Source organism: Lepidochelys kempii, chromosome 3, assembly GCF_965140285.1.
Source record: "Lepidochelys kempii isolate rLepKem1 chromosome 3, rLepKem1.hap1, whole genome shotgun sequence".
Taxonomy (NCBI): domain Eukaryota; kingdom Metazoa; phylum Chordata; order Testudines; family Cheloniidae; genus Lepidochelys; species Lepidochelys kempii.
In genome coordinates this window covers 64,224,721-64,237,701 of record NC_136382.1, presented here as the reverse complement: position 1 = coordinate 64,237,701, position 12,981 = coordinate 64,224,721, and positions in this window count along the sequence as shown.

The window sequence follows — 12,981 nt, the reverse complement described above, 5'->3', positions numbered from 1 at the left end:
TGCGCCAGCTATCCAGAGGAGTTACCAGGCCTGCTGCTTGTCTACTGCCCCGAGGGACCCATGGTGCTGGACCCCCCGGGGAACACCGCTGGGACCCAGGTCCCAGAAGGAGGGGAGTTAGGAATTAGCCCACGGACATCCGACCCTAGTCTGGCTGTAACTCTGCCAGAACCCATGTCAGTGTGTTGCAGTCAGGATCCCCACTGACCCAGCAAGGGGTCGTTTGCCGCTGCTAGGGCCCTGGGCTGGGATGCAGTGGAGTGGGTGGGCCTGTGTCCCCCCTGCCACCCAACTCCTGGGTGGCAGGCTCCCCCTCTTCCAGGTCCTTGGAGGCCTGGGCTAATTCACATACGCTGTGTTGCTCAGCCCCCGCCTGAGGGCCTGAGCTATTGACTGTTCCCCCACCCTGACCCAGGGCCTGGCCTGCTAACATTGGACTATTTGCTCAGCCCCTGCCTGAGGGCCTGGGCTACTGATTATTTGGTGCCCCGCCCTGACTCAGGGCCCAGACCTACGGTGCTCAGTCCAGTTACTGCAAGGGCTGCTGAGGGAGACTCCGGTGGCTGGACAAATTCCCCAAAGTTAACTGTGTGTAGCGAGCTGGTGTGGCTCCCCGCCACCCCAGAGAGGGTCAAGCCCCGGCTTAGCCCCTTTACACATATTAAAATGCATTTTGTTTGGTTGTGCCAAGCTTACCAAGCGATCCAGATCACTTTGTGTCAATGACCTGTCCTCCTTATTATTTACCACTCCCTCAACTTTGTGTCATCTGCAAACTTTATCAGTGATGATTTTTTGTTTTCTTTGAGGATGTATATAAAAATGCTAAACAGAGTATATGGTCAAGAAGTAATCCCTAGGAATATAGCTGCCAAGAAGTCCAACCTCCTCTCCCAAAAGGAATATATTCTGGGGCAAAAGGACCAATGCTTATTATATACAGTTCTTATAACAATATATGTCTGCCATGGACAAAAATAAAATACTATATGTGAAAGAAAATCTGAAGAAACACAAACCTCAAGATCATACAACCTAAAATCCTGGATAATGTAAAGGAGAAATGAAGGGATGATGACAATTTGAAAACACCAGAACTCTCTTGAACAGATTAAAAATCCTTCCAAGCATGACCTCTCTAGAGATTTATGTAAGGACAACATGTTAATTGAAGATTGAAAGCAGAACAATGCCTGTTATGTTTTTTGTGTCTTCCATATTTCCTACAGAAAATATAAAATTCACGGGGGTGTAACTAGTTCAATATGTAGGCCAGATTGGCCAAATAGATTAGATATATTCCATTCAAAACAATATATATCTGACTCCAGCTCAGTTCCAAAAGTATTAATTCTTCCTGTATTTACAATGAAGAGACATCTCCAAACTAGTTAGACTCATTTGGCCTAAACATCAGTTGCACAAATAATTTACATCAGTAAATCCCATATTGTGGACTTCAATTTCAATGCTTCAACCTATGGAAAAACCGGATTTACACAATATTTTAGGAGCAGTTTCTCCCTCAGGCTCATCCTTATACCACCATTTCCTTCCTGCTTTCTCTGCTAGGTATTGTTCCACTTCTCATCTTTCACTGTCTTTCAAAACTTTCTTTTTACCATGAGGAGAAACTTGCAGGTTGACACCTAAGCAATCAGGCAGGCTAACCCACTCAGGAAATGTGAGTAAACCCATCTAAATCACTTGGTGCCCTATGTGAAATGTACAGGTGCCAGGACATATTATGCTGATAACATACTAATACCAAAGAAACTTTGGCTGCAGGCAGGTGCTAGAGGCAAAACGCTTACCCCTTATCTAAACAAGGTGTTTAATTCACACTGAGTTTTTACACATGTAATGGTACATATTAGATAGTCCACAATAATTCTGTACCCATGTTCAGCTGTTTCCTGTTTCAATCCATATCGTATTTACATGACGGTGACTTTGTGCTGGGTAAGCACATAGTATTCTGGACAGATATTGCCTCTCAGCTGGCCTCTATGCATTCTGGGACATTTTTTGCTGCACACTATTTATTATTTGGCATATGCAACCAGTCAAGCCAAGCCATAGCTGTCTTATCAACAATGTTCAAGGCACAAAGACCACCAGCAAGTTGAGTCATTCTACAGTCCTCAACAATATGTAGCATGGTTTGTGGCTGCCCAAACTGACATAGTGGACTGGCTCTAAAACGCCACCAAAATTCCTCTGCAGCACAAATACGGTTCAGTACGAAACCAGTTCAGAAGGCTCTATTCCCTTTGTGGTAAATCAGACCCAGATTGACATTCAGTGGGTGTGAGACAAGATAATTATTTGTCACTTTGTGGACCACGCAGCTCACCATGTATCCTCTACTGCAGTGGTTCTCAAAGCCTGTCCGCCACTTGTTCAGGGAAAGCCCCTGCCGTGCCAGACCGGTTTGTTTACCTGCTGTGTCCTCAGGTTCAGCCGATCATGGCTCCCACTGGCCGTGGTTCGCTGCTCCAGGTCAATGGGGACTGCGGGAAGCAGCGCAGGCCAAGGGATGTGTTGGCCGCCCTTCCCGCAGCCCCCATTGGCCTAGCGTGGCAAACCACGGCCAGTGGGAGCCGTAATCAGCTGAACCTGCGGATGCAGCAGGTAAACAAACCGGTCCGGCATGCCAGGGGCTTTCCCTGAACAAGCAGTGGACTGACTTTGAGAATCACTGCTCTACTGTAAATCTCCCCTCAATAAACTTATCAACAACAGGCCACGTTAGGACAGATGACCATGTGCTGTACATTGAGGGATACATAATGGAAGCTACTGGAATTCTGGAACTTGGGCTCAAAATTTAAAATTCCACGATTCCTCACCCATGATTTCTCTCTTTGGCAAGCAAGCAGCATTTTGACAGCTAATACTATTTGCAAACTGCTGTTATCCAGCATGGATGAAAAAATGCTCCATACCACAATGCTGACAACACAGAGGCTGGTGGAGATTTATTTGAGACTTTGGCTCCAGGTGGCTTTAGCTTTGTATGGCAGCTGCCACACTGCTAAGCAGTTTTGGCATCTGCAACAGCAACTGTACCGGCAGCAACTGCAGCAGGCGGAAGAGGAAGTGGAGGAAGAGGAGGATATCGAGAAGCTGTTTGTGGATGAACTTTTCTTGAAGCAGCTACACACTGTGCAGGGCCATTTCTGGGCTCAGGAAACCAGCAGTGAGTGGTTGGGAAGGACCATTATGCAGACCTGGGACGACCAGCAGAGGCTGCAGAATTTTAGAATGACAGAGGGCATTTTCCTGGAGAACTGCACTGAGCTCCGCAACATGAGAGCTCTGCTGAGCATTCAGAAGCATGTGGTGATCATGATCTGGAAGCCTGCCACCCGCAATGGTAGCTTATTTGGGGTGGGCAGATGGGTGTTGGGCTTGTTGTGATGAAGATGTGCGCTCATATACAGAAGGTATTGATGGTGCAGGTCATAAAGCATGACAGTGATCAGGAGATTAATGATGGCTTTGCACTTGGGGTTCCCGAATAGTATTCGGGCAATGGATGGGATTCATGCCTATTGTTTGCCCCCAGAACAAGGCCATAGCATTCCCAAGGAGTAAGGGTTATTTCTCCATAGTGCTACAATGGCTGTGTGAGAACTTTCATATGGGGTGGTCAGGAAAAGTCCATGCTGCAAGGATCTTTAGGAGCTCATGCCTGTTTTCACTAATGAAAAATGGAAAATTTGCTCCCAGGACTGCTATGGATATTAATGGTGGTGAGATTCCACCAGTCATTCTGGGAGCCCCAGTTTTTCTCCTGCTTCCCTGGCTGTTGAAGCCATTTACAGGGGATAGGACAGCAGAAAGGAACTGTTTAACTGTCACATGAGTAGTTGAAGGATGACACTGGAGTGTATAGATTGAAGAGTAGATGGCACTATCTGATGACAACATTGGAGGTGGCTGAGCAATATCTCCCTCGCTTTATAACTGTTTGTTGCATTTTGCACAATATCTGTAAGTGAAAGGGAGAGATCCACAATGATGGATGGGAGAGAGGGGTGCACAGATTTTCAGAATGCTAAGAACAGCCAAAGAAGTTTCTGCTACAAAATGGCAATTGCCATTATAATCTTTTATCAAGGATGCCTTATGCTATTACTTTAAGGCTAGGAGCAGTACATGTTTTGCTGTGCTTTCAATTTGAGTTTGGGGATTTGCAATCTTGGGGTTTCTTAAATCCATTTTAAAGGCATTGTTCTATGCGTAAACCAGTGGTCTGAATCAATTCTCTCCTGCAACTACTGATACATTGGAGGAAAAGACCTCATGAGATTACCTTATTTGCATAGACACACCTACTTTGTCAAGGTGGTCCATTTGCTGTTTTTAGATGAAAATTCACTAAAATCTTTGATGCAGAGGTAGTGAAATGTTATCATCCTTATTGTACAACTAAAAGGTAGCAGAACTGTATTTAATTTGCTGTAATTGAGGGGTCACCATAATGTTAACGTCTCTTACCCAAAGTGAGGTAGTGAGGAAAATCCAAGTAAAAGAAAAAGAAGGATGTAGGGGCAAGTGTTCCTACCAGGTGGTATATCTGTTTAAAATTACCTAGATTATATTTGATCTTCCTGCTCTAATTTTTAAGGACAAAGCTGATTAGACTCAATTGAGAGTTTGTTTCTTTTTGGCTCTAGGGAGTGCTGGGATCACTGATAAACTCATCTGGGGGGCTGAGTCTTAGAGCTAGTGGGGGGACAGTGGTGGGGTAAAAGACAGTGTGGTGGGTGCAGCAGCATGGAGGTTTCCAGTTACCCAGTGAAATCACTAAGAGCTGGAATCACTGATAGCTCGGCTAGACGGTGGCACTTCTGAACAGAGCATCACAGTTAAAGGCAGCATGGTAAGAGATGCAGCAGCAGCAGCAGCATGGGAGGTGCTCCTCTTGAGCATAGAATCATAGAATCATAGAATATCAGGGTTGGAAGGGACCTCAGGAGGTCATCTAGTCCAACCCCCTGCTCAAAAGCAGGACCCATCCCCAATTAAATCATCCTACCGTTGTGATAGTTGGGCTAGGTGGTTGTGTGCTGTAGAACCAGACTGGACAATGAACACAGCAGAGATGGCAGAGAGCAGTGGCAGAGGCAGCAGCAACAATGGGGAGAAGTGGCAGAGCTGGTAGCAACAGAGGCATCACTTGTCCCCCTCTCTCAGGGCTGGAGGTGAAGTCACCTGAATGCACCCCTGGACTCTGGGACTTCACTGACTTTGGACCACAAACTGTAAGTGGGGTGCAGTGGAGTGAAAAGGGGAGTAGTGTGTTAAAGGGGCATTTGTCCACTGGACTATCACATCACAAGACGGGAAACTCAGGCAAAGGATACTGCCCAAAATACGGTGGGGAGAGTGTTTTACTTTGTGTCTGAGTCATTTGTAGCTATGTTTTCCCACATTAATGCTGTGTTCCCTTTCCCCTTTTTTGTTTTTGTTATACACAGCCTCAGTGCTTGCAATTGGGGAAGTATTGCCTATTAGATATACCCAAGGGGTTTTTTAGTTTCCCAGATTTCTGGGTGTTGGGGGATGAGCTGGTTTTGTTTTGTAATTTTTTTGGAGGAACTTGGCCTTGGTTGCTGCCAACACCAACTGGCAGAAGAGTTATATATGTATGGAAAATGCTTTGAAGACTCTTTAATCACCTTTCAAGAAAAATGCACTTTGTTTTACAAATTTTGCAAATAATATACTTCAAAAAACAAGTGTGACAAATTACAAACTTACCATAAAAAATACGAGAAGGCAAAAAACCTAAAAAGTGTAACGTGCACACACATTTCACAGAGTTCTGTAGGTCTTTGATTTCTTCATGACCACTTTGATGTAGGGCCTGGAGTGCCATGGGGGAAAGCCCTGGCCTACATTTGAGAGTCCAAAGTGGTGGACTCCCACACCCTGCTGTTCTCACCACCCTATGAAGTGATCTGGGGCGGGAACGGCCTCTGGTTAGAAGGCTGTGCAGGGATCCGCTGAAAGTTCCAGTAACCATTGTTGTCCATGGGTTTCAATATATGGCTGGCATGCTGTACTGCTTGAGCCTGCTGAACTCTGTGGTAGCCCTGCAGCAGCATCCTCTCCAGCAGAACATTATCTTTGCGCATCACTTCCAGGACCTACCTCTGCACATCCCTGTGCTTTTCAGTAGCGTCCTGGGTCAGGTTCTTGGTCATTGTGACACTCCACTGGGATGTGTCTCTTATCAGCTGCCTCTCTTTCTCCTCCACCAATAAATCACTCCTCCAATCCTCTGTGGGTTTCCATGTTTTTTGAGAGGCTGTCAGGAGATTAGCAAAGGTTTCTTCTTTTGTCCTTCTTTTCTGCCCCCAAAGGTTGGCCAGCTGTTCAGACACTGATAGAGCCATGGCCTTGAGCTTTGCACCACTTCAGGTGCAGAACCTAGGGCAGCTCAGAAAAAAATCACAAGTGGTTTATTGTTCTTATTACTTCAGTTTCCATAGCAGCAAAGATTTAAAAAAAATTACTATTTTGCAATCACCTTCCCTGAGTTATGTCTCAGTCTTGGGAGACATCAGAGATGTTAAGTCCACGTCAGTCTTAGAACATAAAAACATAATAAGAGTGGCCACACTGGGTCAGACCAATGGTTCTACCTAGCCTAGGATTCTGTCTTCTGACAGTGTCTGCTGCCAGATGTTTCAGAGGGAATGAACAGCACAGCAGAATTTATCAAATGATCCATCCCCTGTTGTCCAGTCCCAACTTCTGGCAGTCAGAGTTTTAGGGATACCCAGAGCATAGGGTTGTATACCTGACCTCTTGGCTAATAGCCATTGATGGTCCTATTCTCCATAAACTTTTTTTTTAAACTCAGTTATATTTTTGGCCTTCACAACATCCCTGGGCAATGAGTTCCACAGGTTATCTGTGCACTGTATGAAGAAGTAATTTTTTATTTGCTTTAACGTGCTGCCTGCTAATTTCATTGTGCGATCCCTGGTTCTTGTCTTATGTGAAGAGGTCAATAAAATTTCCCTATTCCCTTTCTCCAAATCATTTATGATTTTATAGACCTGTATCATAACCCCCCACTTAGTCTCTTTTTTTCTAAACTGAACAGCCCCAGTCTCTTTAATGTCTTGTCATATGGAAGTTGTTACAGACCCCTAATCATTTTTGTTGTCCTTCTCTGTACCTTTTCTAATTCTAATATACCATTTTTGTGATGGGGTGACCAGAACTCCATGTGGTATTCAAGGTGTGGGTATACCCTGGATTTATATAGTGGTATTATATTTTCTGTTATATTATCTATCCCCTTCTTAATGGTTCCAAACATTGTTAGCTTTTTTTTTCACTGGCACTGCACACTGAGCAGATGTTTTCAGAGAACTATTCACGATGACTCCAAGATGTTTTTTTTTGTGTGTGTGCTGTAACAGCTAACTTAGAACCCATCATTCTGTATGTATAGATGAGATTAAGTTTTCCAATGTGCATTACTTTACATTTATCAACATTATATTTCATCTGCCATTTTCTTGACAAAGGGAGCTCACAAAAGTAGATGACTAGTATCTTTTTGTAGTCCGCTTTGGACTTAACTATCCTGAGTCATTTTGCATCATCTGCAAACTTTGCCACTTCACGGTTTACCCATTTTTCCTGATCATTTATGAAGAGGTTGATCAGCATTGGTCCCCATACAGATCCCTGGGGAACAGCACTCTTTACCTCTCTCCACTGTGAAAACTGACCATTTATTCCTACCCCGTGTTTCCAATCTTTTAACCATGAGCAGTTTCAACAGATCCATGAGAGAACCTTCCCTCTTATCCAATGAGTACCTACTTTGCTTAAGAACCTTTGGTAGGGGACCTTGCCAAAGGCCTTCTGAAAGTCCAAGTATCATAGAATCATGGAATATCAGGGTTGAAAAGGACCTCAGGAGGTCATCTAATCCAACCCTCTGCTCAAAGCAGGGCCAATCCCCAATGTTTGCCCCAAATCCCTAAAGGGCCCCTCAAGGATTGAACTCACAACCATGGGTTTAGCAGGCCAATGCTCAAACCACTGAGCCATCCCTCCCCCCACTGGATCCCCCTAATCCACATGTTTGTTTGATCCCCCTCAGAGAATTTGAATAGATTGGTGAGGCATGATTTCCCTTTACAAAGCTGTGTTGACTCTTCCCTGACATATCCTTTCTTCCATGTTTGTTTTAAATCTTATGTTTGTTTTAAACTAGTCACCTATTAATTTCAGTGGGTGACCCCTGCTTCTTGTGTTATGGAAAGGTGTAAAAAACACTTTGCTACTCACTTTCCCACACCATTCATAATTTTATTGACGTCTACAATATCTCCCTTACTCCCCTTGTGCCTAATTGAAATGAACTCTGTTTCTCTCATTGAATGTTTGGAGAGGTGGGTGGCCACTTTGGTTTAGGTCTGGAGGTGTGTGTCATGGCTTTGCATAGCACTGTGGCCATGGGCAGGTGGTCTTGCAGGGAGGGGGATGGTGAGCAGGGGCCTGGGAGTGGGCGGGGGGCTGGCAGCAGAGGGCCCTGGGGGGAGATTCAGGGGATCAGTTAATAATTGCCTCTTTAGGTAGTCTTCACTTTGAATGTCATTATGCTGACACAGGAGACTAGGAATCAGAAAAGGGGCTTGTCTTTAAAAGGCCAAGTGTACGCCAGAAAGATATGCAATGAAGTTATTCACGAGGATTGTCCACCCCTGGTAGTGCTGCAGGAATTGAAGGGAGTCGTGACCTAGGCTGGCATGAATGATAGGTCTGCCTTACCGTGGAAGGTGGGGGTAGGTCACATTGGTGAGTGGGAGGGATGCGATCCGGAAAGGGGGAAAGAAAGGTTTGGTGGTGTGTTATCCTGGCATTCAGTTTTATGGCTAACAGTCTGCTTTTGAAATGAAGTCCTGCAGTGCGGTCACCATTCTGAGCATTCATATTGGGAGGGTGAGGGGGAAGGAAGGGAGAGGGAGAGAGGGAGGCTGGAGACTTAAAGCTCAGAAAGGCCCCTAGCTCAAATCTGCCAAAAATGGCTGTGGCCATTGGGCACCCAGAACAAAACAAACCCCAACTGTACTTAGCAGATTCTAAGACAATGCTTCAGTAATAAAGTGTGATTTAATGCACAACAAGAAATATACTTACTTGCTGAAACCCTCTTCAGTAGTTTGTCAGGCTGAGTCTCTGGCAAGGTGTCCAGCAGGAGGTGCATGTAGATGTCTTCAGGCTCTTGTGTGAGACAGAGTTCTTGGCTTTCTGGAATGATCTCTTCCTCATTGTCTGCATGCACAATATCCTCCGTGCCTCCTATGCTGTCCACCACTACCCAGGGTGTGGGGGCGGCACCACAGGAAGAAATCCTGTCCATTTCCTCGTGGTATGGATAGGTCACAGAAGCACTGCCCGAGGTCTGGTTTTCTTTGCTTATGTTGTGGCACTGAAGAAGGTTCCACCTGTGACCCTTTTGGCCATCTGTTTAGAGATGGATATGTGCAACTCCTTTTATCCTGGTGTTTTGTGGGAAAGGCTGCCTGTACCTTCACATCTGCACAGATGGCAGGGAGAACAATGACCTCTGTGTGGATCCAAGTGGCTGCACAAGGCATTGGATAGTGCTGCTGGAATAGTGCTGCTGGAATGTTGAGGTATGCAACTCCAGGGGCTAATGAAGTATGCCTGGCTTTGCACAAGCTTTTGAAAGAGGAGATGTCATCCAGTCTATAAGACCTGAGAGCGGTGGAGGGCACACAGTAAACAAACAGGTGTAGACAAACCCCTTTGCATGCTTTGAGTGTGAAAGCAGAATCTCCGGTTCTCTGGCAAGTGGACTGCCTGGCAGAATACCTACCCAAAACAGGTGCTGTTGATCCTCTCAGAGAGTGGTGGAAAGTTCAAGAGGTACATTTGACTGTGGATTACTGAGAGTTGACAATATAAAGCCTTTAGAAAGAGCAAGGGTTAAGGTAACCCACGGATTAAGATCTTAGACAAGTAAGTCGTTACCTTATAATTCAGCCTACATTTATTTTTGTGCTCCTGTAATTTTATTTAAGGGCAATTTTTTAAAATGTTCTGTTACTGTTGCAATTTGTTGCTTCAAGCCTGTTTCCATGTGCCTTTTTTATTTTTATGTACTTTTAGAAGGTCAATAAATAGTGTTTGACCCTGTAAATGTTTTTTATCCTTTTATCTGTGAAGATGGAAACACACTTCTCAGGATTCAAAGGGATGTGACCATTAACCCTAGTGGCAGCAAAAGCATAAATTGTTTTATTCTCCAATAAAAATGTTCCACAAATTTATCATGTGTAGCTGGCTGACTGGACAGGGATCAGGTATGGTTGCAGTTTGCTTTAGAGATTTCCCAAGGTTTTTCCCACTCCTGCACCACAGACATGATGCTAAACCATAAACTGCCACACAAAGGTTTGCCTTAGCACAAATCCTCTTGCCGGAAAAAGCTGATGATATCAGAGCCAAGGTTCGGTCCACCTTACTTTGTGACTACAGAAGGCCTTCTCACTGTTTCATTTATATTGCCACCATCATATTTCCCTTTCCAAAGTCTGTGTCTGTCTCTGACACTTTATTGTGTCAGGAAAAAAAAAAAAAGACGTTTACAAAGTGGACCTGCAATATGGAGTAGGCTGACTCACTTGTTTTGTTTGTCACTAAGTATGTTCTTAAGTCCGAGGCTGAAGTATTGGAGGATACCAGTAAACCATAGCAAGGTGTGGATTAGTAAACTATTGGTGCACATCTTCTGTAGATTGTGCGGTTGAAGGCCAGCAAGAAGTACCGTATGAATTCCCTCAGGTATGTCCTGGCGTTGTCTCTAGCTATTACAGCATGAGACTTTAATTAGAAATTAGTGCATTCTTTTTTTTTAAAGTGAATTATGTACTGTTAGCTATGTACGTTATGTATGTATCCATCCATTATTTATTTTTTGTTTAATGATGTGGTGCTCTTAAAGTATTGGTAATATTATTATTAGAAGGATGAGAGAGACTATAAGGATAGGCTTTAATCACCTTTTCTCTGCTATTTTTAATATATTGTTATATTACTGTGTACATTTTTAAAATATTTTCCACACTCACTCCCCGTCCCTTCCTCTCTCCCTCGATCATATTTACTGTCTCTCAATAATTTCCATATCAAATGTGCTCAGTTTAAAAGTAAAAGTAGGTTATTTTTTCTTCCTGCCAGCTCTGCAAATTTACTGTGGTCTCTGAAAATAAAACTGGATCCTTTTTTTCCCCTTGCACATCATCACTGATAATGGGAGTACTGTTAAACCACCTTTTAACAATTCCTCCTGGACAGCATCACTGATCTGCCAAATCTGAAAGTTACACAACTAATTTAACGTGGTTAATTTGATAACTGCTTCATGGCTCTGAGATTATGTACACTTTAGGAGAATTTATTTTTGGTATTTGTGATTCCACCAGCAGTTTTTTATTAATGCCATTAGATATGTGGAATTAATAAATACAAAAAAAAATAATCGGGTTAAGGAATTTTTGCTTGTTGTCCTGGTGAAGTGCTAAACACATACTTTGAGGTGCTAAATGTCCTCATTTGCCATTGATTTCTTTGGGAATTGAGAACACTCAGTAAATCACAAAATATGCTGAGCACTTTGTAGGGCTGGGCCTTTAGTGATTTAACTATGTTGCCTTGGTCACCAGTTTGAATCTGATCTGGGTCAAAAGAGAACAAATTTTGCTCCCCAATGGCCATTGCAGCCCTATGTTAAATGAGTTCGTGGTCTCAGACTAACATCGTATCTAAGTCATTCAACCAGCCACAGAGCAAAGAACGAAAGACACTGTGGAGTGTTTTAGCATGCCAGGCTTTAGGATGATTTGTAGATGGATATGATGAAACTGACAAAAGCAACGGCAATATTGTAAATAAATAATCGAGTGACACTAACATGATTTTGTACCAAAAATAAATTATTTTCCTATTTTAACACAAATATCTATTTGTTCTTGTGCTGTAATAAGAGTGAACACATTTAAATATGATAGTTGTTCTATCAGAAAAGGTTTTTGGAACTCCAACTTAACTCTCCCTTTTTTTTTTTTTTCAATCTTTTTTTTTTCCTTTGATGGAAAGTTAATTGGTGTAGTCCTTGCTGGCACCCAAAAACATGGGTGATGAATTCCTTAGAAAAGTATATCACTAAAATATTAATAATTTTATCAGAAATCTTTTGCTGAGTTCTTTCTCTCTATCAACTTTCTATGAAGACCAGAGTTTAACTTGGCAGCATTCGAGGTTCTCAGAGAAGTTAGCTCAGCTGATTACCTTAATATCCAGCCATGCACAAACATCCTAACGTGTTGAAATTTGTGGAAATTTGCTAAAATACATGAAAACCATGAAATTCATAGCTCCCAAGACAGCCATAACAAAAAACAAGCAATGGAGCCTGACTCTGCACTGGGCTCTTTCATAAGATAAACATTTGTAGGATCAGGCCTTTGGCTAGGCAATTGGTGTGCCAGGCAGCTGATGTGCTGTGACTTCTACTCATTAAACCAAATTCATTCATTTCAGTATTATCTTTTTCCCTCTCCCATTTGCTTGTTTCTCTTCACCTGTTTCTTCTTGTCACATGCTTAGATTATAAACTCTTTGGGGTAGGTATTGCTTTTTTTATTGCATGTGTGTAAGCACTATGAGGTCATGATCCACAATTGGAGAATCTAGAAGCTACGGCAATACAAAACACATATAAATATAATCTATAGTGATGATTATTATGAAGCAAAATGTAAAATTCCAGCCTAGGATTCTTTCTCCCAGGCTCAACAGGACCAATACTGTTAAAAATCAAATAAAAGTAAATAAAGTGGAATTACTGAACTTAATGTCCTAGAATGCATTTGTGCAGCACCGCACACAATTAGGTCTTGTTCCTGAGTGGGA